Genomic DNA, 21,299 nt, shown 5'->3' with positions numbered 1-21,299 from the left:
TTCACATACATTTCACATCAACATCACTTTTGGCAACGATTTGGAGGTTGCCCTAATAAGAATTGACAGTCAAATTCCATTGCTGTGCAAGGACCATAAACACTTCTCTCTCTGGTGCTGTTCGGCAACCAGAGGGTAGCAGGTTCAAGTCCAGCTCCGTCTGCACTCATTAAAGTGTCCTTAAACCCAGTGTGCAGGTTATCACCTTGCATGCTAGCCAATGGTGTATGAGTTTGTGGATGAATGCAAGGCATACAACGAAAGGTGTTTTGAGTTTTCAGTGTTCTTAAACACTAGGAATTTAATAACTAATTGTTGAATAAAAGAAAAATAACTAAGCTGTCATTGGTGCAAAATCTTATTTTTTGTAATAAATTTATTTATAAGGAAACCACTATTAGAAAGCGTATCAGTTGCATACAGGATGTAACATGTAATATTTTATAAGCAAATTGAGAGTAAGTAATAAGTAACTTTGGACATTGATCCAAATGTAATCTGGTTTATGGTATTATGGCTGTGGGAGGCATGCATAAGCCTGTCAGTGAAAGGAAAGTTTTTTTAAACTGTACGTTCAGTCACAAGATAACACAATCTTTGACCAACCAAAACGACAACTCCAGCATAAATCTACCCATATCCCTATTCCTCGAAATCAGCAAGTGCTGTCGTAAGGTAGAAGAACAAGAAAATTTTATGCAAGCTAAAATGCCAGCTAATGTTAAGTAATGAGGGTTTTCTGTGCCCCTTTTATTTCAGCAATAGTCAGCTCCCACTTCGCAAATTCAGTCTATGATGATTTTCTTCATTCCTCTTCCTACAGCACTCAGTGAATCTTAATCAACAGAAATATGGGTTGATTCACGCCGGATTGTTCTACACAGTTAGAAAATAAAATGTTGATTGTTTGACAGTAGGACAATATTGATGTTATTGTAATGTGCTTTAAGTTTCATATTGATTACCATTCAATTCATGAAGCATGAGTATTTTTACTTACTGCAACTTTAGTAGAAGAAACCACTCATGACGCATTCCGTTTTTTCCAGACCCCCTGCCCCCACGCATTATTCAGGCGGTCTTTGAGGCCCTCCATCTTTTTAGTCTTGCAGAGGTTTGTATAGCAGGCGCTGCAGCACTTCCTGATAGCCTGGTTCTCGACCTGGCAAGCAGGGCAAGGCCTGAATTTTCGCTTTGTCATTCTGAAATATACAAAAAACACACACACACAAAAGATTATTACGATATTTTAAAACATAGCACATTTAAAGCAAATAGGTTGTTATACAAGTAAAACCACAACACACACATACATAAATAGCCTGAAGGCACATTCAATGTCAAAATTTAATTTATTTAGACCAGGGGTCGGCAACCCGCGGCTTTAATTTATTTAGACCAGGGGTCGGCAACCCGGAGCCGCATGCAGCTCTTTCATTCCTCTTCTGCGGCTCCCTGTGGCTTTGGAAAATAAATAATGAGTGTTTAATTAAAATGTATTTTATTTTAGTTCGTTAGTTTTTAAAATGTAATTCTAAATTTGAAGATTTTGGTGATCTTGTAAAATCTAAATAAAACGTGTTAAAGTTTTTTGTCGCTCTTCATATGCGTCACAACCGCTAATGTGCGACACCCACCGGCACGCGACTTCTTAAACTTTTCGACCCCAGGTAGGCCAACTATGGAGAATTCTAAGAAAAGAAAAGTGTCTGAAGAAAACAGAACGTTTAATGCTACGTGGGCAGATTCATATGCTTTCACTGTTGACCAGACTGGTTTACCAGTATGCTTAATATGTAATGAGAAACTAGCAAACAACAAAAAGTCAAATGTCTCAAGACATTTCCAGAATAAACACGCAGCCTTTGCTCAAAAATATCCAGATGGAGATGAGAGAAAAAAAGCTAGGGAAATAGTCGGCCACGGGAAGCCGTTCACAAATGGAGAATATATAAAAGAATCAATTTAAATGTCATTAAGATTTCAGAACATCTATTCACGGACTTTAAAAACAAGAGTGAAATTGTGCAGACAATCAGGGATATGCCCCTCTCTGCAAAGACTGTCAAAGACAGAACCATAAAAATGGCAGAAGACGTCACCAGACAGCAAATTAAAAACATCAATTCGGCTGTGGCCTACTCAATTGCCTGTAATGAGTCTAAAGACAAAGGTGATATTGAACATATAGCACTGTTCTGCCGGTATGTAAACTCTGCTGGGCCACAGGAAGAACTGATTGAGTTGATACCACTAAAAGGCCAAACACGGGGGGAAGACATCTGTGAGGCTGTCTTGAACTGTTTAAGAGCCAAAGACATAAACACCACTCACCTGGTGTCAGTGGCTACTGATGGGGCACCAAGTATGACAGGAGCACATAAGGGCTTTGCGGCTTTACTGCAGAAGTCGCTGGACAGAAAGCTGCTGACTTTTCACTGCATCCTGCACCAAGAGGCACTGTGTGCGCAAACATTTCCTCCGGCATGCACAGAAGTAATGAATGTTGTCATTCAGATTGTCAATAAAATAATGGCAAAAGGTTTAAATCACCATCAGTTCCGTGTGTTACTGGACGAGCTGGAAAGCGCATATTCTGATCTCCTGCTGCACAACAGAGTCCGGTGGCTGTCCAGAGGGGAGGTGCTGAAACGCTTTGCTGCGTGTCTGGAAGAAGTGAAAACTTTCCTGGCGAGCAGAGGGCTCACTTTTCCTGAGCTGGAACAGCCAGAGTCGCTGGAAAAGCTACACTTTATGGTAGACATGACAGCGCACCTGAACACGCTGAACACAGCTCTTCAGGGGAAAGGACGCACAGCCCTGCACATGTTGGAGGAGGTTTTGGCATTCGAGCGCAAGTTGAAAGTGCTTGCTTCAGATGTACAGAAAGGTACTCTGTCTCACTTCCCCAATTTGAGAGAGTTCAAACAAGCTCACAACATAAATTCGGAGTATTTACATTCTGCAATCATCACAATGCAAACATTGTTTGGGAAATGATTCTGTGAGTTCAGAGAAGAAAAAAACACATTATCCTTCCCTGTCACTCCCCTAAGCATCGATGCATCCCTACTGAACATGACTGAAATTGCAGGTGTGAGTCAACCTGATCTTGAGATGGAACTGGCCGACATAGCCGACAAAGACATATGGGCATCCGAGTTTAAACGCTTGACAGCAGACCTTGAAGATGTTGCCCGTCAGAAGGCCGTTCTTGCTCAGAATCACAAATGTAGTGATATTGAAAATCTTTTTTTTTATTGAGAACAAACTTCTGTTCGAAACATGGAATGCTATCCCTGACATTTATGTGAACATGAAAAAGTATGCGCTTGGAGTCCTGTCGATCTTTGGATCCACATGGATCCACATGTGAGCAGGTGTTCTCCAACATGAACTTTATTAAAAACAAACATCGTGCATGCCTCACAGATGACAGCTTATGATCCTGTGTAAAGATGAAGGTGACATCATACAGCCCTGACGTGCAGACGCTGGGCGCTGAGGTTCAGGAGCAGAAATCACATCAACCAAGTATGATACATATTTTAATTGTCTATTATTTTGCATATATTCATATTTTTTTATTGTTCGGTGAAATAGTCCTTTTATTATTCAGGTTGACAGCTGACTGCTTGCTCCAGTTAAAGGATGACAGCACACAGAAGAGGACGGCATTTTTGGTTTGCTGCCGGTGGATAATTTATGTTCGGCGTTCTTTTCATAAATACAAAAAGGACTCAAATAGACATTGAGTATTTCACTTGAAAGTAACCTTCAACCCAATGTCTTTTTTTAAGGAGTTAAAAAAAATTTGTTGCATGCAGAAATGTAATTTCATTCTCTCTGCAGTTCATTGATTTCATAAATGCAACACATTATGGTTTGATTATACATAGCATAAAGGCAAAAAAAAACGTTACATGTAGTGTTATTTCAATTTAAATGTCAAAAGGGTTTTGTGGCTCCCAGTGTTTTCTTTTCTGTGGGAAACAGGTCCAAATGGCTCTTTGTGTGGTGAAGGTTGCCGACCCCTGATTTAGACCAACCCAACTGTGAATGCCCTGATAGCACACGTACATCTGGCAGACATCTATTGGATGTCTGCATTTTCATCTGCAAGACATCTGACAGATGCTGTTTGCTCATCTGCCCTACATCTCTAAAACTTCTGCTGTCAGATGTCTTATAGACCTCTAGAAGATTCTGTAAGATGTTCATGATTTAGAATGGATGTACAGCAGCTCTTTCTAAGATGTTTAACAGATGAATTAAAGAGCAGATCTTTAGCAGACATATTATAGACGTACGTGTTCTATCTGGGTGGGATCTCCGTTGCCCAACTATTAGGCTTGGACTCTTCTGCAATAAGTTCTTTATTACCGTCAAAAATACACGTCTATGTCTACAGTTTCAGTTATTGAATATACGCGTGGTTCCCAACCTGGGGTCCGCATGGGGTGCCAGAGTCCACAGTAGGAGCTGACATGGTTTAAGTTTAAACAAAGCTGTGTAAAATGTTACACTAATAATTTTATTTAAAATTATTTTGTATGTTTTATAAAAAAACATTCTTACAATAACAAGATTGGGCAGACAGAAATTTTACTGGTTTGAGTATTCAGGTAAAAATGTCATTAAAATATTTTATATAATAAATGTAATAAGCATTTATATTTTCTATCCATATATCCCTGGCACATTAAAGGCACTGGGATGGCTAAATGGTCTCTGGTGATCTAAAAATTAATTGAGTAGGTTATATCAGGCACAATATGAAAAAAAACTACTTACTGGGTTACCAATGATAAACTTAATTTTAATTTTAAACACCATTAAATAGCTACAGTGTATTTAACATCACCATGACCTTCCTTTACTTACTCTTGAGAAAGGTGGGACGCACGTTTAATAACATCTAGGTGAGATAAGCTTTCTGAAAATGTATGGTTTAGATGGATTTCGTACCATATTCCAAAAATGTACATAGGCTAATCTAACGTTTCATACTTACGTATGAAAATAGAAAATCGCAAAGGTGCTTGGGATCGTCGCGCGCAATGATGTGTCACCGCTGAAGTAGCTGATTGGCCAACGTGAAGTAGGGTAAGATGCAGGAACAATTATTATTATTATTATTATTATTATTATTATTATTATTATTATTGTTATTATTATTATTATTTTCTACAGCAGTTTCTGTTAGGTCCAGTTTCTGATTGGATGTTTGGATCTATGTTGGGGCGGAGGATGTATTAACAGAAATGAAAACTAAACGGTAGAAAATATAATTCGATATCATTTACCTTCGTTAGTTGGTAAAGTTCTATCAAAGCTTTATTACAAATATACTGGGCAAATCGCTTTTTTATCAAATAAAACCGATTTGCAGCCACTGCGTGCGTCAAAATCCGACGTTTAGGGTCGGTCTGACCCATTAAAAAGTCTGTAGCATAAAACCTGTTGTGTTTTTTTTCGCAAGATAATACATAAATCTAGCCAAGTTATTATTATTATTATTATTATTATTATTATAATTATTATGAATAATAATGTTACGAAATTTCCACCACATACGGCAGATTCGTTGGTTGACCCCCGGCCGCGTCAAAATCCGAAGATGAGGGATTTGCATTGAAGTGTATAGGACGGCCATCTACATTGAAAAGCGACGCAAAGGGGGTACCTTCTGCCTCAGATGTCGACGCCAGGGGGCAATGACCAAACGTTGATATGTGACGATGTGGGGTGAGACTGTGTTGAGAAAACCTAATGGGTCGTTAGGTTTTCTTATTAGGCTCGCGACCACAGACAGAATTCCTCGACAAGTGGCTGGTCTTTCATTAAGGTTAGCTTTGAACAAGAATGTATTAGTTTCTACATTCCACTTTACTCCCAGAACACTCTGCATTGGAAGTTCATTGTAGTTTAGATCTACATCCTTCACTAGACGAGCACATTCATTCTCCGGAATTGCACTCAAGACTTCTCTGTTATTGGACACAAACTTGTGTAAACGCAGTTTTCCTTTTGCCAAGACCTCTTGTGCTTCACTAACCAACTTCTTGGCCTTCTCATTGGAATCAATGCTGACAAGTCCGTCATCCACATAGAAATTTTTCAGAATGAAGTTTGCTGCCAGAGGGTAGTCCTTTCCATATTTGTGGGCAAGATATTTCATGCCATAGTTGGCGCAACCTGGAGAGGATGCCGCTCCAAAAATATGCATTTGCATGCGATATTCTTTTGGTTCCCTTTCGGTGTTCCCATTTTCCCACCATAGAAATCTCAGGTAATCACGAACCTTTGGACTAACGTAAAAACGGTGGAACATTTTCTCTACATCACAAACAATTGCAATCTGATGCTCACGAAATCTACACAACACTCCAGTCAGAGCATTCATCAAGTCTGGTCCAGTGAGTAAGTGGTTATTTAGAGACGTGCCTTCAAATTTGGCTGAGCAGTCAAACACCACTCTTATTTTTTCCGGCTTCCTTGGATGGTACACGCCATGGTGTGGAATGTACCATGTATTGCCTTCTTTTGATGTGATTTCTGCTTCTTCCGCATCACCATCTCTAAAAACATTGTCCATAAACCTTACGTAGTCCTCTCTGTACTTGGAATTTCTCTGAAACTTCCGTTTCAGATACTTCAAACAAGCTATGGCTAGTTGCTTATTGTTCGTTAACTGAGGCTGTTCTCTAAAAGTTAGAGGCATTTCCACATAACCTTCTTTGTTGTTTTGGGTTTTTTCATTTAGTTGCTGAAGAAACTGAATGTCCTCTTGAGATATTGCCTTGTCCTTAAAGTCTGTATCTCGAAAGTCTGCTTCCAATGTTCTGATTACTAATGCGGGTGTGATAACTGGGACTTCCTTTAAAGAAATGCGATAACAGAATCTTGATACATTCCTAGAGCAAGTGTTGCGTGTTATGGATCCTACCACACTCTAGCCTAAGTCTGTTTTGACTGCGTATAATTCGTGATTCTTTCCTGATATCACTTGAATTGGCTTCAAAGCCCTTAGACAATCATAGCCAATTAGAAGCCCTACAGGACAATCTAATAGATCTGGTATCATATCAGCAACACTGGATTAGTGGGACCAACTCTGAGCCTTCTTGCGAGTAGGAATGCTATCATGATCCAAGGGAATGTACTCTCGAGTATATGCAGATGGTAACTCAATGTAATCTTGCAAATTGTAACCCCTTACTCTTAGTCCAGTTGCTCTGGGACAATTCTCAATTGAAGCTCTGTTAGTCATTGTAGACAGCTTTAATTTGACAGGTTCAGTGTTTGCTTGAATTTTGTCACAGACTTCCTGATCAATAAATGTATTACTGCTCTGTGTATCCAGTAATGCATAGAATAGAGTTTCTGGGCTATCCTTTGTCACACAAGAGAGCCATACTGGCACAATCATTAAGGTGCGAGTACAGTTGTCCATTCCCACACTGCACAAACTAGTGGAAGCTCTTTCATCAGGTAAAGCTTCTGGCTTTCCTCCCTGATATCATTCTTCATGAAGTGGAAAGGGGTGACTCTGTCTGCAGATGTTACAAGTAGCTCTCTTTCTACAGTTTTTAAGAGATATGACCGACTCTTAGACAACCAAAACACATCTTGTTGTTGATGATGAACCTTTTTTTCTCTTCAAGAGGCATTGCTGCAAACTTTTCACATTAGTAAATAAAGTGATTTTGCTGACAACAAACACATTCTATTTGTTTCTTATCCTGAGTGCCCGAAGAACTGGGTCGAGGGCCGTTCTCCTTTTCCCATGAACTCAGACTCTTTGCAATTGGTTTAACATTTTGTGCCAAAGCGCTGGCTTTGAGACGTTTCTGCTCTTTCCCAGGTTTTTCCTCCACCTGTTTCAAAGCATGTAGAGAGGAAACAGGATTACATGCGATACGTGCCTCCTCTGCTACAAAGTCTGAAAGCTCAGTGAAACTTGGATTTGGCTTCCCTTCTTCTAATATACTTTAGTAACATACTTATTCCAACGAGTTGTTATCCAGTCAGGAAGCTTCTGCAGCAATTTCTGATTTTCTTCACAATCATCCAAAAATCCTAGACTAAAGACCTTGTACATGAGGCATTGCATTTTTGCAGGGGATAAGAAAATCACCAAATGCTCAGCTTTGCCCTAAATGCTCTTTGGATTACAAAAGGGTATCCATAGCGCTTGTTCATGGCATCGCAAGCTTGTGTGTATGCCTCCTCATCACTCCTATACAAGGTTCCCTCTAGTACACTAAGTGCATCTCCACTTATGTACCTTTTCAGATAGAACAATCAATGTGCTGGAGTTGTGCAATTGGTTTCAATCAAAGCTTTAAAGCATGTGTGCCATTCAGTAAACTTGAGTGGATCACCAGTAAATGTGAATGGTTTTTGGAGCTGGAACTTTAGTCATTGCCAGGGATTCCTTAAGTGCCTTTACTAACAAGACCTCATCTACTTGCATCCCTAGATTCTTTCCCGAGCAAGGTTGAGCTAAAGAATTTTCAGAAACCCTACAGCATGAAGAGTTGTTGTGTTGCAGTGGATGCTGACATGGAGGCAAACTGCATCTCATTTTAGTATCTCCTATTTCAGCATTCAATTTTGATTCCTCTTCTGCATACACATTGTATTCAGCTTCCATAACTTCAAGATCCCTTTGATCCTCCAGCATCTTTAGCCTCTCTTGTTGGTCTAGCACCTCTTTTCTTTGAGCTAAAATGTCCCTTTCTCTCTTTAGTTCAGCACTTTTGGCAGCTAGGCGTGCCGCTGCTTCTGCACTTTTTCCGGACATATAACTACTCTGCTGACTATCTCTTTCAGCTCGTGACACAGTTGAACCATAAATTGACCTAGCGTCATCACCTTGCAATAATTGGCACAGTGATTCTTTAATGGCTTTCCCATCAAACTCTTTAATGCCAACTTCTGTGCAGCGTCCTTTCAGTAATGCAGTTATGTCACTCGTAACTGAAGTGCAACTGTCCATTCTTCTTCTTACATCTTGAGATTAAACGTTGAGTGAACGAATACTCTCATATATTTGTTTTAACTCTGCTTCCTGTTTTTCAGCAGTCACGATCATATCATCTAACTAACATCAGTTTTAGAGCACTCTTCCTTCAGTTCAGATCTGATAAACTGAGCTTCAGCTTTGAAGTTTGCGTAAGTGAACATGAACTTCCATTGTCTTTTTACGATCTCCTCATGTCTCAACTCCAGCATTTTTACTGTTGGACGCTTAACTTCTTGGTCAACTTGTGATGATTTTTGGAGTCTTGTCTTATTAACTTCCAGATCCGCATTAATTTCAGCTATGCGTCTTTCCCAATTTTGCCTCTCTGAGGCATCGATTTCAGCTTCTAATTTCCCCTCTAATTGTGCCTTTTCATCTTCAAGAGCTTGCATTACTTGGTCTAAGATATTGTCCGATCTATTTTGATCCATGTTGGTAACTTACTTTGAATCACGTGATTATTCAACTTTAATCACTGATAGCAAGCTGTGAGTACCACATGAAAATGGCAAGTTACACACTTTTATCAACTCGAAAGAAATGATCAAATGCAAATATTTGTTTCAATCATTTGCATACACAGTAACATAAACCTAGAAATGAAATTTCAAGCTGAAAAGATACAGTCTGACCTGTAAATACAAGGGTAGCAACCAAATTGTCCAAGCTTTACAACGTTGCCCCCTTGTGACTATCCGTCTTCACTGCAGCAATATTTTCTTACGTTGCTCTTATCGTTGCTTCCGCCCTAAACGAAATACAGTCTCACGAAATGAAGCCAATCCGAAATCAACGAAGTCGCTTTGCTCCCTTGAAAGGCGACGTCTTCTCTTCCACCACTGGGCTGCAGTTTTCCACCAAGGTCGACTGGATGTTCTTTACATCGAGGGCTGACAACGATATTTCCTTTTTCTCGATTAATTCTGGCCAGGGGTGCAAATACACGTTTTTCACTGTAACGGCTCCTGTAGGTTTTCTTCTGATTAAAAGAATGAGGCTTCAACTGATTTCGTAACGTTTAATCTCTTCACATAACGTCATAACACCGTGAAAAACTGAAACAAATAAAATAACATTCAGATATATACAGTGTTTCTGTTTTTACCACTGTTTAACCTGTTGTTTAGAACTGAACCAATATCGATACACAAGTATATTATTACAAATTAACAGATTAAATCTAACGATAAACCACATACCGTGTGCGCTTTCCAATCAGAAATACAGGAGACATCAAAAGATATTTATATAGGCTTTCCTTTCAACACTAACACTTTTTACTATCGGATAGCTCTCAGCGTGCGTGCATTTCTTTGTGGATCGGAAAACTAAAACGGCTAGCTAGACCATGTGACAAATTCAACCAATAATGAATGTAATTCTCCTGAAGGTGTCACTATTACACAGTTTTATAACACAATTTCCAAATGAACATTTATACATTATACCTCATTTGTGAACTAAATACTTTTCCACAATTTAAATTATTGACATACTTAAAAACAATTACAACATTTTCTAAGACAGCTACACTCATATTTATCAGAATAATTTCATGAAAAAATTTTTAAAAATTTAATGAATAACATGATATAACAAATCAAATTTTTACAAGTTATTGTAAAAAAATTGACATTTCATATTTATAAGCATGCTTCAATTGCTTCAGTTCAATTCATTTTTATTTGTATAGTGCTTTTAACAATGAACATTGTCTCAAATCAGCTTAAATTTTCTAATTCATAAGCATAATTTCAGGAAAAACTGTTGAAAAGTGTAAAAATATAACAAAAAAGCTGGCATTCCAAATCATGTTTTGACAAAAAAAAAAGGACTGTTTTCATTGAAATATGATCATTATTATTAAAATAGGAATTTATGTTCATAATCATAATTTTATGAAAAACCGTTAAGTGCAATACATTAACTATAAATAAACAAAAAATTTACATGAAACTTTTTTATTGTTAAAATATGAATTGTCATATTCATAATCATAATTTCATGATAAACTGTTAAAAAAGTGCAAACAGTGAAAGGAAAAGTAATTAGAAAATTCATGTTTGGTCAGAAATATGACTATTTTCATAAAAAGATGATCGTTATTATGGAAATATGTCTTTTAATATTCATAAACAGAATTTAATGAAAAATATTTAAAACATGCAACGTCATGTTCGGCTTTGACATAAATCATGTTTGATACAAATTTGACTATTTAAAAAAATATGAATTTTAAAGTCATAAGCATAATTTCTTGAAAAACTGTTAAAAATGCAAAAAGTCAATTTAAAAGCTTACATAAAAAAAACTTGTTTTAACAGAAATATGACTTTTGATAGAAATATGAAAGTTATTACAAAAGAAATAATCTTAACATTCATTACATAATTTCTTGATAAACTGTGAAACATGAATGGTCATCAACAGCTCATTTTTGGCAAAGCGTTATTATGTAGTTATTTTGACAATATATCATATTCATAATCATAAAATCATAAAAATTATAAAAATAAATGCCATAAAAATTATAATTAATAAATTTTTTTTTTTTTAAAGTGCTGTTGGTAATGAACTTTTATGGGGCTGATAATGCCTCATAGGACGAAAGCAAAGCAGTTTATGGAGCAAAAACATATTTGAACATAAAGCATGCACCACGATACACCATTTCCCAGGATACATTTACATGTTTATAGTGAAATAAAACATCAAATCATGTTCTGTCAAAAATATGAATTTTTTCATAAAAATATGATAGTTATTATGAAAATATTCATTTTCATATTCATAATCATAATTTAATGAAAATCTGTTCAAATTGCAAAAAGTGAATGAAAATGTCAAAGTCATAAATCATCAAACATTTTAACAGCTTTTGTTTGGCAAAGCTGTGTATGTGCTGTTACATTTCAGCTTCTTAGGCACTGAAAATGCGATTCCACAAGTCTCAGTCTCAGACCCTTTTTATATTCATGTTTGGACAAAAAAAAAAAAAAAAAAAAAAACTATTTTACTTTTTTCATAAAAATATGATATTCAAAATAAAAATTTCATTTAAAACCATTATAAAAGGCAATAATTGAACGAAAAGACGACGACAAATTATATTGGACTCAAATTTGACTTTTTTCATAAAAATATGATAGTTATTCTTAAAATATGATTTTTTTTTTAATCATAAGCAAAATTTCATTATAAATCATTAAAAAGTGCAGTTTTTAAAACTAAAAACGTGACATGAGATATGCTGTCACAACAATATAATTTTTAAAAATAAAAATATTAGGTATTCTTAAAATCTGAATGCAATATGTGAATAAACATGTGACAGCACAAATAATGTTTTGACAAAAATTGACAAAAATGTATATTTAAAAAATGTATATTTTTTAAATATACATTTTTACATTCATAATGATAAATTCATGAAATGCTGTTAGAAACTGAAAGTAATTTTGTAGGGTCTGCTGTTACCTATATATACCTATATCTGCTGTTATATATATATATATATATATATATATATATATATATATATATATATATATATATATATATATATATATATATATATATATATATATATATATGATTTATAATCATTCTTTTTGTAGCATCTAGTCTAAAAACAAACAGTGATTTACCTCTAAAGTCCGCTTTCTGGCAGAAAAGTCAGATAACTAAGGGAAATTTAAGTTTGAAAGTAGAACCTTTATTATCAGATAAATGATTAGATATGATATGAGTTAAATATAAAAAAAAATTAAATAAGATGATGTCTCTGGCATTGTTCAGAGGGCTGTTCCAAATGTGGGAGCCATAACTGTGGGAGCCCTGGGTTACATCAACTAACGGTAGTAACAGGTAGAAATAGCTCTCAATTGTAGGTTTCAGTGTGTCTGCTTAGCCAGTTAAGAGGATTTAAGTATTGTCTAAGATTTTACAGCCAGCATGGAGATTAATAAAAGTCATCATGGAGCTGTAATAACAGCTATGATACAATAGCATGCAATTTATATTAAACATGTAATAACTTTATTTTTCACATGACCAGTATACATCTATATGATTTTTGTTTTGAGCATTTTTTGTCTTTAGTTAATTACTTTTTTTAAAACCTGTATCAACTGCAACTAATTTGCAGATTTTGCTATATAAGTATAAGAATTATTGTATAATAATTGTTTTAAAGTTACAGCAATGATTCATTAGAAAAAAGTGAGCATTTTATTAAGGGATTATAAACTGAAAATGAAGAACAAACCAAACTTTGTACTGCCCTAAATTACTTGTGACTTATTATTTTTTATTTTTTTAGAGCTACCTTGGATTGTAGCATCTCCTAAAAATGTCTTAGAGGCCATGTTAGTGTTAAGATGGTTTTCACACTGGTTCACACACATTTCTTTTGTCTGTTCAGTGTCTATAGAATATTAACGATGTTAGTATGTAAGGTATACAGGAAGCCTTTATCTGGGCTCACACATCTCTGGCTAGTATATCCTCTTGTCTAAACAGGAAACAACATTAGGTCAGTTTTCATTTCAATGTGTGTATGTATATACACACACACACACACACACACACACACACACACACACACACACACACACACACACACACACACACAGTGTCTGCTGCCTGCAATAAACGGAAGAAGAACATTTGCTGCATTCTGTGTGCTGTGTGATTCTTCCCTGATATCAGAGTTTTGTTTTATTCATAATAAAAATCTAACAGTTTTGGTGTCAGAAGCGAGATACTTTCCACCAATATCCAAAGGGAGATAACACATCAGGGGTAAGTTTTAGGATACTTCCTTGCTTGCGGGGATTTTCCAATTTGCCAGCCAATAGGGCTGCATGTGTGTTCGTGTCTTGGTTATGCATTAATTGTTTAATTAAAGATAATTTCCTTTGGTGGGATGATTCCGTTGCGACAATGTTTTCCTCACCTTAGACGTAAGATGCAAGATTAGAAGACGTTTTTTATGGTCTGTCTAACATAGGCGATATTGTCTGAAGTATCCAAAAGAATCCACGATAATTTTTGGATAAAAATTATTAATTGATAAAAAAAAACTAGTCTATTTATTTTCCCTAACTTACAAAATTTGTGATCCAATTGGAGAGACTGGATTACCTTTTTTGTTTAAAGACTGCAATCCCCCTGGTGTCTAGCGCAGCTGTATTGTCTGAGTGTTAAATGTTGTGTGTATTGTCTGAATGTTAAGTGTTGTGTGTCTGTTTTTTGTTCTGTGTAAAGAAGTTGGGTCATTACATCTCTTGCTTACTGCTGGAAGAAAATCCCAAAAATTGACTATGACTTTTAACATAAACAATTAATTGTTATTATAAAACATAAAATATTTATATTAATATGCATAATTTACTTTAAACCGTCACAACTGGAATAAGGGAACAAACAAGGTGACATAGCCAATACAATTTTTACAAAAAAATGTCGAAACGCTTTGGAAACGCCCCTGCATTGTCCACACTCTGAACCACGTGTGATATCTGGCCAATAGGCAAGACGTGACGTCATAGGCAGGCGACGTCGCGTAAACCAGAAAGCTACAAGATGGCTGTGCCGTGGTAGTGACATTAGCTTCTGCAAAGAGAGAAGGTAAGCGCCGCAGGGATGCAGGAAGTGTGGCACGGAGACGCAGCGTCTCGTTCCCTCGGGGAACTAAGGTTACATAAGTAACCTAGAGACGTTCCCCATTCAGGAACATCGAGCTGTGTCGAAACGCTTTGGGAATGAGTGTCTAATCACATCATACTGACCAGATCCTGCCAAATGTGTGAGGGCCTTGGCACCTACACACAGGACAGAGGAGACCGGAGTGGCTCTTAGGTTGAGGCCATAACCCAACAAGGTCAGCGGGATGGACCAGCCCGCAGCGTCGCAAATGTCCTGGAGTATCAGCAGAGTACTCCAGCAGACCAGGCCGTAGAGGCCACCACACTCCGGGTGGAGTGAGCCTGACCCCGAGCGGAGCGGGGAGACCAGAGGACTTGTAAGCTAAAAGGATGGCATCCACTACCCACCTGCTTAACGTCTGCTCCTTGGCTAGGAAACCATCCTATTAGGGCGACAGCAGACGCACAGCAAACCGATAGCCTTCATCGATGCAACACTTGGGGAGAGATAGCTAGCTAGTGTCTCTTCCACATGCGTCATCGTCCCATAGCCACACTACTTAGCCCCAACTACATTCGCGCACAGCGAGAAACATTGGGAAAAGCACGCGCCGCACACAGGTCTCCCAGGACCTGGACACCTCGGTGCTGAGGCGCTGAGGCTGTGACTCGGGGCATAGGAAACGCTCATCCAGCTCACTGGGTGCACACTCCTTCTGCTTCACGACCGGCCAAGCTAGATCCAGCTTGGACACGGCCCGTTTCACGACCTCGAGGAGCTCCTCATACAGCACAGGCTGTGAGGAGTCCTTGGGCTCGCTAGCATCCATCAGCTCATCCTCCTTGGGGAGAAACACATGTAATGCCATGCCGCTCGCGCTGGGAGAAGAAACAGCCGCCAGGCATGCTTCCCTGAAGAGCAGGCGCTCGACCCGGCAGGGGAGGCTGGGTAGGATTTGTCCGACTCCACGCCTTCTGCCAGATCGGCCTGCGAGCGACACACCGGCGCTCTCTGAAATTTTACCAACCTCAGAGGAAGAAATTACGGAGCACCGCGTTACACGCACCGGGAGAAAGAACCTCAGAACGAGAGCTCTCCCTGGGGAACGGGAGCTCGGCCAGCAGCCGGGAGCACACGGCTAAAATGCTAATAGCCAATTCCCTCGAGAGCCGACTAAGCAAGCTCCTAAGCTAAGCAAACAACACATCGGCTGCGTGTATCTCCCCCCCACCCCCAAAATGAAGCGGGGCAAGCAGGAACACGCAGACGGAATTCTGCCTGCATTTACATCTGGCTTACCTGAACGAGTAGAAGCTAATGTCGCTACCACCGCAAAGTAATCTTGTAGCTTCCTGGATAACGCGACGTGATGTCTTGCCTATTGGCCAGATTTCACACGTGGTTCAGGGCGTGGACAATGCAGGGGCGTTCACAAAAAGTTTCAACGAGGCTCGAAGTTCCTGAATGGGAAAATGATAGTCATTGTGAAAATAAAAATTTTCTTTTTCATAATCATAATTCCATGAAAAACTTATAAAATGGTAATGACAAATGAACAATTGACATGACAAATTATGTTCGAACAAAATTATGACCTTTTTTAAGAAACAATATGATAGTTATAAAAAAAAAAAAAAAATTTAATTAGCATAATTTAATTAATAACTGTTAAAAAGTTATAGTTTTGAAACAAAAAACTTGTAATAAACGTAAAATGTATGGATATATTATTGTTCATAATCATAATTTAATGAAAAGCCACTAAAAGGTTCAATAAGCAAAGGAAAAACAAAAAGGTGACAAGACAATTCATGTTTTGACAAAAATATTTCTTTTTCATAAAAAAAATATTATAGTTATGAAGATAACATCTATAATATCAAAAAAGTGCAATACGTGAACAAAAAACAAATTTGTTATAACCATGTTTGACAAAAAATTTATTTTTTAATTTGCATAATTTCTTTAAAACCCTTTAAAAGGTGGAATATGGAAGGAAAAAGGTGACACGACAAATGAAGTTTTACAAAAAATGTACCTGTGGTAGTTGTTATGAAAATAATGTTTATACTCATGATCATCATTTTATGAAAAAACACTAAAAGGTGGCATATGTAAACGAAAAATGAAAAGGTGGCACTACCAAGCATGTTTTTACAAAAATATGTCTTTTTAATAAAAATCTTCTTCTTCTTCCGGCTGCTCCCATTAGGGGTACCTGTTGTAGTTGTTATGAAAATATTAAATGTTCATACTCATCATCAGAATTTTATGAAAAAACACTAAAAGGTGCCATATGTAAACGAAAAATTAAAAGGTGGCACTAATGTTTTGAAAAAACATGTCTTTTTCATAAAAATCTTCTTCTTTTTCTGTTGGCTGCTCCCATTAGAGCTTGCCAGAGGGGATCATCCGTCTCCATACCACACGGTCCTCTACATCTGCCTCTTTCACACCAACTACCTGCATGTCTTCCCTCACCACATCCATGAACCTCCTCCTTGGCCTTTCTCTTTTCCTCCTACCTGGTGGCTCCATCCTCAGCATTCTTCTACCTATATAATTTGTGTCCCTCCTCTGCACATGTCCAAACCATTACCAAAAAAGGAAGAACGGAAAGAAAACAGCGAGGGGCGAGGAGAACATTATGGCCAAAGAAAACACCAGAAAGTTTCCAAAGTTTGGGATCATTTTAAACTAAAACAAAAAAAACACAGAATTGTATATTTTTATTTAACAGTGGTGCAACAGTTAACAAAACTAATGGTTTTTAGAAAGACTTGAGGCCATTATTGTTGCTAAAAGTACTTCAACAAAATACTGAGCAAAGGCTGTGAATACTTATGTATATGTGATTTTTTCCATTTAATCTTTTTTGTTATAAGGCTGTAACATAACAAGATGTGAAAAAGTGAAGCGCTGTGAATACTTTCCAGATGCACTGCACATTATATTTGTTTTATATTATTAAACAATAAAGAAACCAGAGAGAATTAAAGACAATGTATGTTGATTACTCTGGTTGATTCCAAAATATGGTATTTCTAATTGAACTGTCTCCTTCGACTCTATGGGTCATGCTAAATTTGTAATATTTACCTCTTTTGCATAAACACAAGAAAACCAGATGTCTATCAAAACATGATATGCAAACAGCAAATATCAGGGTGACAAGCCCACTGCCTGAATTTAAAGAGGAAAAAAATCATAGAAATCATATGAAATCAAAGAAATCATATGATGCAATTTTGTGTTTGGACAAATCCCAACCCACTGGATCACTAGACAATCAGAGCACACTGCACTTTTTGGAAAGAGGGGCTTTGTAGAAATCAATGTGTTTGAGAAACACAGCTCATAAAGAGCTACAATAATAAGCAGTATGTGTAAAATAAAGATTTTTTAACATTAAGGCATGCTAAAATATATTACACCCAATACACATAATAATGATCCTTGCAAATAGCATCATATGACCACTTTAAACATTTGTTTCCAGTTTGAATAAAAAATCTGAAATTAAACACTTAGGATGGAACATTTTGCTGCTTTAGAAATCTCCTTCTTAGACAAATTGACAGCTAACCTTTCTCTATTAGGTCAGATTTGAACATATCTAAAATAGAGATGGAAGAATCCAAAGTAAGCTTGCCTTTTCAACAAGAAATAAATCAGAGAGAAATATACCTTTCACATTATTTGATATGAAATTTAAATATTGCTTACTGTTCCTTGATCTTCTCTGCTCTGATTCGTCTCTGTTCTGAAACAAGTAAAATGTAGTGATATCCAAGTCATCAGACAATGGAGTGGAGGTGGCAGGAGCCGTTTTCTTCCTGTACAACATCTGGAGATCTCTTTTACGTTGGTTCTCCCATTGCAACATTAGCTGCATTTTGAGATACTTGCAGTTGTAGTTGAGATTTTGAGGTACTTGTGACCTAAAAACAACATGTGCATTTACAAAATTAACATTTTAGCCCACCCCATGGTACCTCAAAAAGAAAGGAGGAAAAAGGCACGCAAAATATTGCTGTTTAACAATTCAACAATCCTGAATAGAAGATAATCGCAAACCTTTACAGCCTCAATAGGTTTTTTTAGTTGCTGTGCACTGGTCTTCCAGATGTCTTCTCCTCTCTTGAAAGCATCCATTTTTTGCAATTAAATCTTTGTACACATCTGCAATTATAAATATAAATCAATCAAAGAAATTCATTATAGTTCTGACTATATATAGATTCTGCCATCCTTTATTTGCCCTCATGTCAATACAACCTGTATGCATTTATTTGTTCTTATGAACACAAACATTATATTTAGAAAAAAGGTTTTTATTTTTTTATTTTTTTTTACGTCCAAACCATGGAAATTATATTCAATGGAAGCTAAGAGGTCACATAAAGACTTGACATGGGAAGGGAGGCATCCAAATTGTTGGGAAACATAATACAACTTCATTTACAATTTCCAATAAAAAAAAAAACTCTGCATCACTGAATGCGATGTTTGCTCAATATTGCCTTTTTCACTTATTAAACCGTGTGGTGGTTTTGTGGGCGGGGCTAATGTGCAGGAGAAAAGTACCTCACTATGTACATCACAAGCTGCCATTCAGGTTGCCTACTAACATGGCAAACGTTAGCACATGCACATACTTGTACACAGACATGAGACATAACATTGGTCTGTTCACTGTTACCTTTCTGTTTATACAGTTGCACTTATGACAGTTGCAGAAAAGGAGACAACACAAGCAGTTTTCTTTATGTTTAGTGTCTGGTCGTTAGCTAGCAGCTAAATTACATGCTAAAACGTTAGCGTTAAATGATATACCAATTAAGTTTTTGTCCAATTTCTGAGTAGGTATGCAGGCATGAAGATTTTTGACAGTTAAGCAAACCATATCAACAAAAGACAATAGTTTCTTTAATCTTACCTGATATGAATTGTGCTCTTTGATGATCGTTTCAGTCCAGTCTGCTCGTTTCCTTGTGTTTAAGCACAAGCTGTCATGGTTTTTGTTTTGCCAGGCAGTGGCAGCAGGTATGCGATAACATTTAAAATGAGATCCTGTACTCCATGGACAAGATGATGTTTGTGTTTCTTGTGAATCGACTCTCTGCTGGTTTGTATTGGCCGCCTCCAGCAGGCGCCGTGACGTCATCATGCCGTCGGCACTAAAAGGGTCTATGAGATGTACTTTATATCATATACTTTATATGCCATCATGTGATTGGACAATTAGCTGTCGATTCGAAAAGCTTGTCTCTGATTGGTGAAATTAAATAAACCGCAACATTTAGTTTGAACTACAAAAGAAGTATGATGATGTCATGATTGCAATTGGGCACTAAAGTGACAAAATGAAGAAATACAAATTCTATCTTGAATTTAATCTTTTCAACGCTTAAAGAAGCTGAATAAAAATAATGATGTAACCCTAACTTTTATTTTACTTTTCTAATGGAAAAATTAAGCAAAATGTTATTTTTCTACAGTGTTTGAAGACTGTAGCCACCTGTGAATCTGCAGTAAATTCTTTATATTGTAACCGAGCGTTAGTGTAGGTTTCGCCTAAACACTTTATATTAAATAAAACAATAAACGAGATTATTCAAACTCTTTACAACTTTATTACACACCATAACCTTCAGCCAGAAGTCACCGACACTTTAGCACCCCCAAGTGCGCATGTCCCTTGCCTATCTATGGCAAGCCCTGAGGGGGAAAATGGATTACACACATCTATTTTGCCAGTGCCAAAACACTCCAACCCAACGTGCCTGAACGACTACCGCCCTGTAGCACTGACAACCATTGTCATGAAGTGCTTTGAGCGGCTGGTCCTGGCACACCTGAAGGACTCTCTACCATCCTTATTAGACCTTCACCAGTTTGCCTACCGCAGCAATAGGAGCACAGAAGATGCAGTTTCCATGGCACTGCACTCTGTGCTCACACACTTGGACAATAAGAACACTTATGCACGTATGCTGTTTGTTGACTTCAGCTCAGCATTTAATACCATCATTCCATCCAACTTAATAGCCAAACTTGCAGATCTGGGCATTAACACCTCCACCTGCAACTGGATCTTGGACTTTCTGACCAACAGACCCCAACAGGTTCAATCTGCCTCTATCTGCTCCAACACCATCACACTCAACACTGGTGTACCACAGGGCTGTGTGCTGAGCCCCTTCCTCTACTCCCTCTTCACCTCCGACTGCAGGCCTGTGAATGGATCTAACTCCATCATCAAGTTTGCAGATGACACTACCGTGATCGGTCTCATCACCAACAATGATGAGACTGCCTACAGGGAGGAGATCCAGCACCTAACCACATGGTGCAACAACAATAACCTGCTCCTTAACACCTCCAAGACAAAGGAGCTCATTGTGGACTTCAGGGAAGAGTCAAGAGGCACACACGACACCACCCACATCAATGGAATGGCTGTTGAGTGCGTCTCCAGTTTCAAGTTCCTAGGGATCCACATCTCGGCGGACTTGTCCTGGACTACCAACACCTCCAGCCTGGTCAAGAAGGCACACCAGCGCCTCTTTTTCCTGAGGACACTAAAGAAAAATCAGCTCTCCTCGGATATCCTGGT

The 21,299-nt window shown here is 37.6% G+C and overlaps 2 long non-coding RNA genes across 2 annotated transcripts in view; one reads left to right on the top strand and one right to left on the bottom strand.

Moving 5' to 3' along the window:
• LOC310715822 overlaps window positions 1–13,742 on the top strand; it is a 182,163-nt gene extending 168,421 nt beyond the window's left edge. Inside the window, exon 3 of the long non-coding RNA XR_014530397.1 lies at window positions 13,666–13,742. This is a non-coding gene — a long non-coding RNA (uncharacterized lncRNA). The remainder of the gene's footprint in view (window positions 1–13,665) is intronic.
• A 4,692-nt stretch (window positions 13,743–18,434) lies between these two features.
• Window positions 18,435–19,794, bottom strand: LOC310715502. Its single transcript, XR_014530346.1, has 3 exons — window positions 19,620–19,794; window positions 18,764–18,862; window positions 18,435–18,621 (listed from the first exon to the last, which is right to left on the bottom strand). It is a non-coding gene; the product is annotated as an uncharacterized lncRNA (long non-coding RNA).
• Between the last annotated feature and the right edge of the window lie 1,505 nt (window positions 19,795–21,299).

This window comes from Silurus aristotelis (assembly GCF_946808225.1).
Source record: "Silurus aristotelis genome assembly, chromosome: 20".
In the NCBI taxonomy this organism is placed as follows: Eukaryota; Metazoa; Chordata; class Actinopteri; order Siluriformes; family Siluridae; genus Silurus; species Silurus aristotelis.
This window is presented reverse-complemented; position numbering and strand designations above follow the sequence as displayed.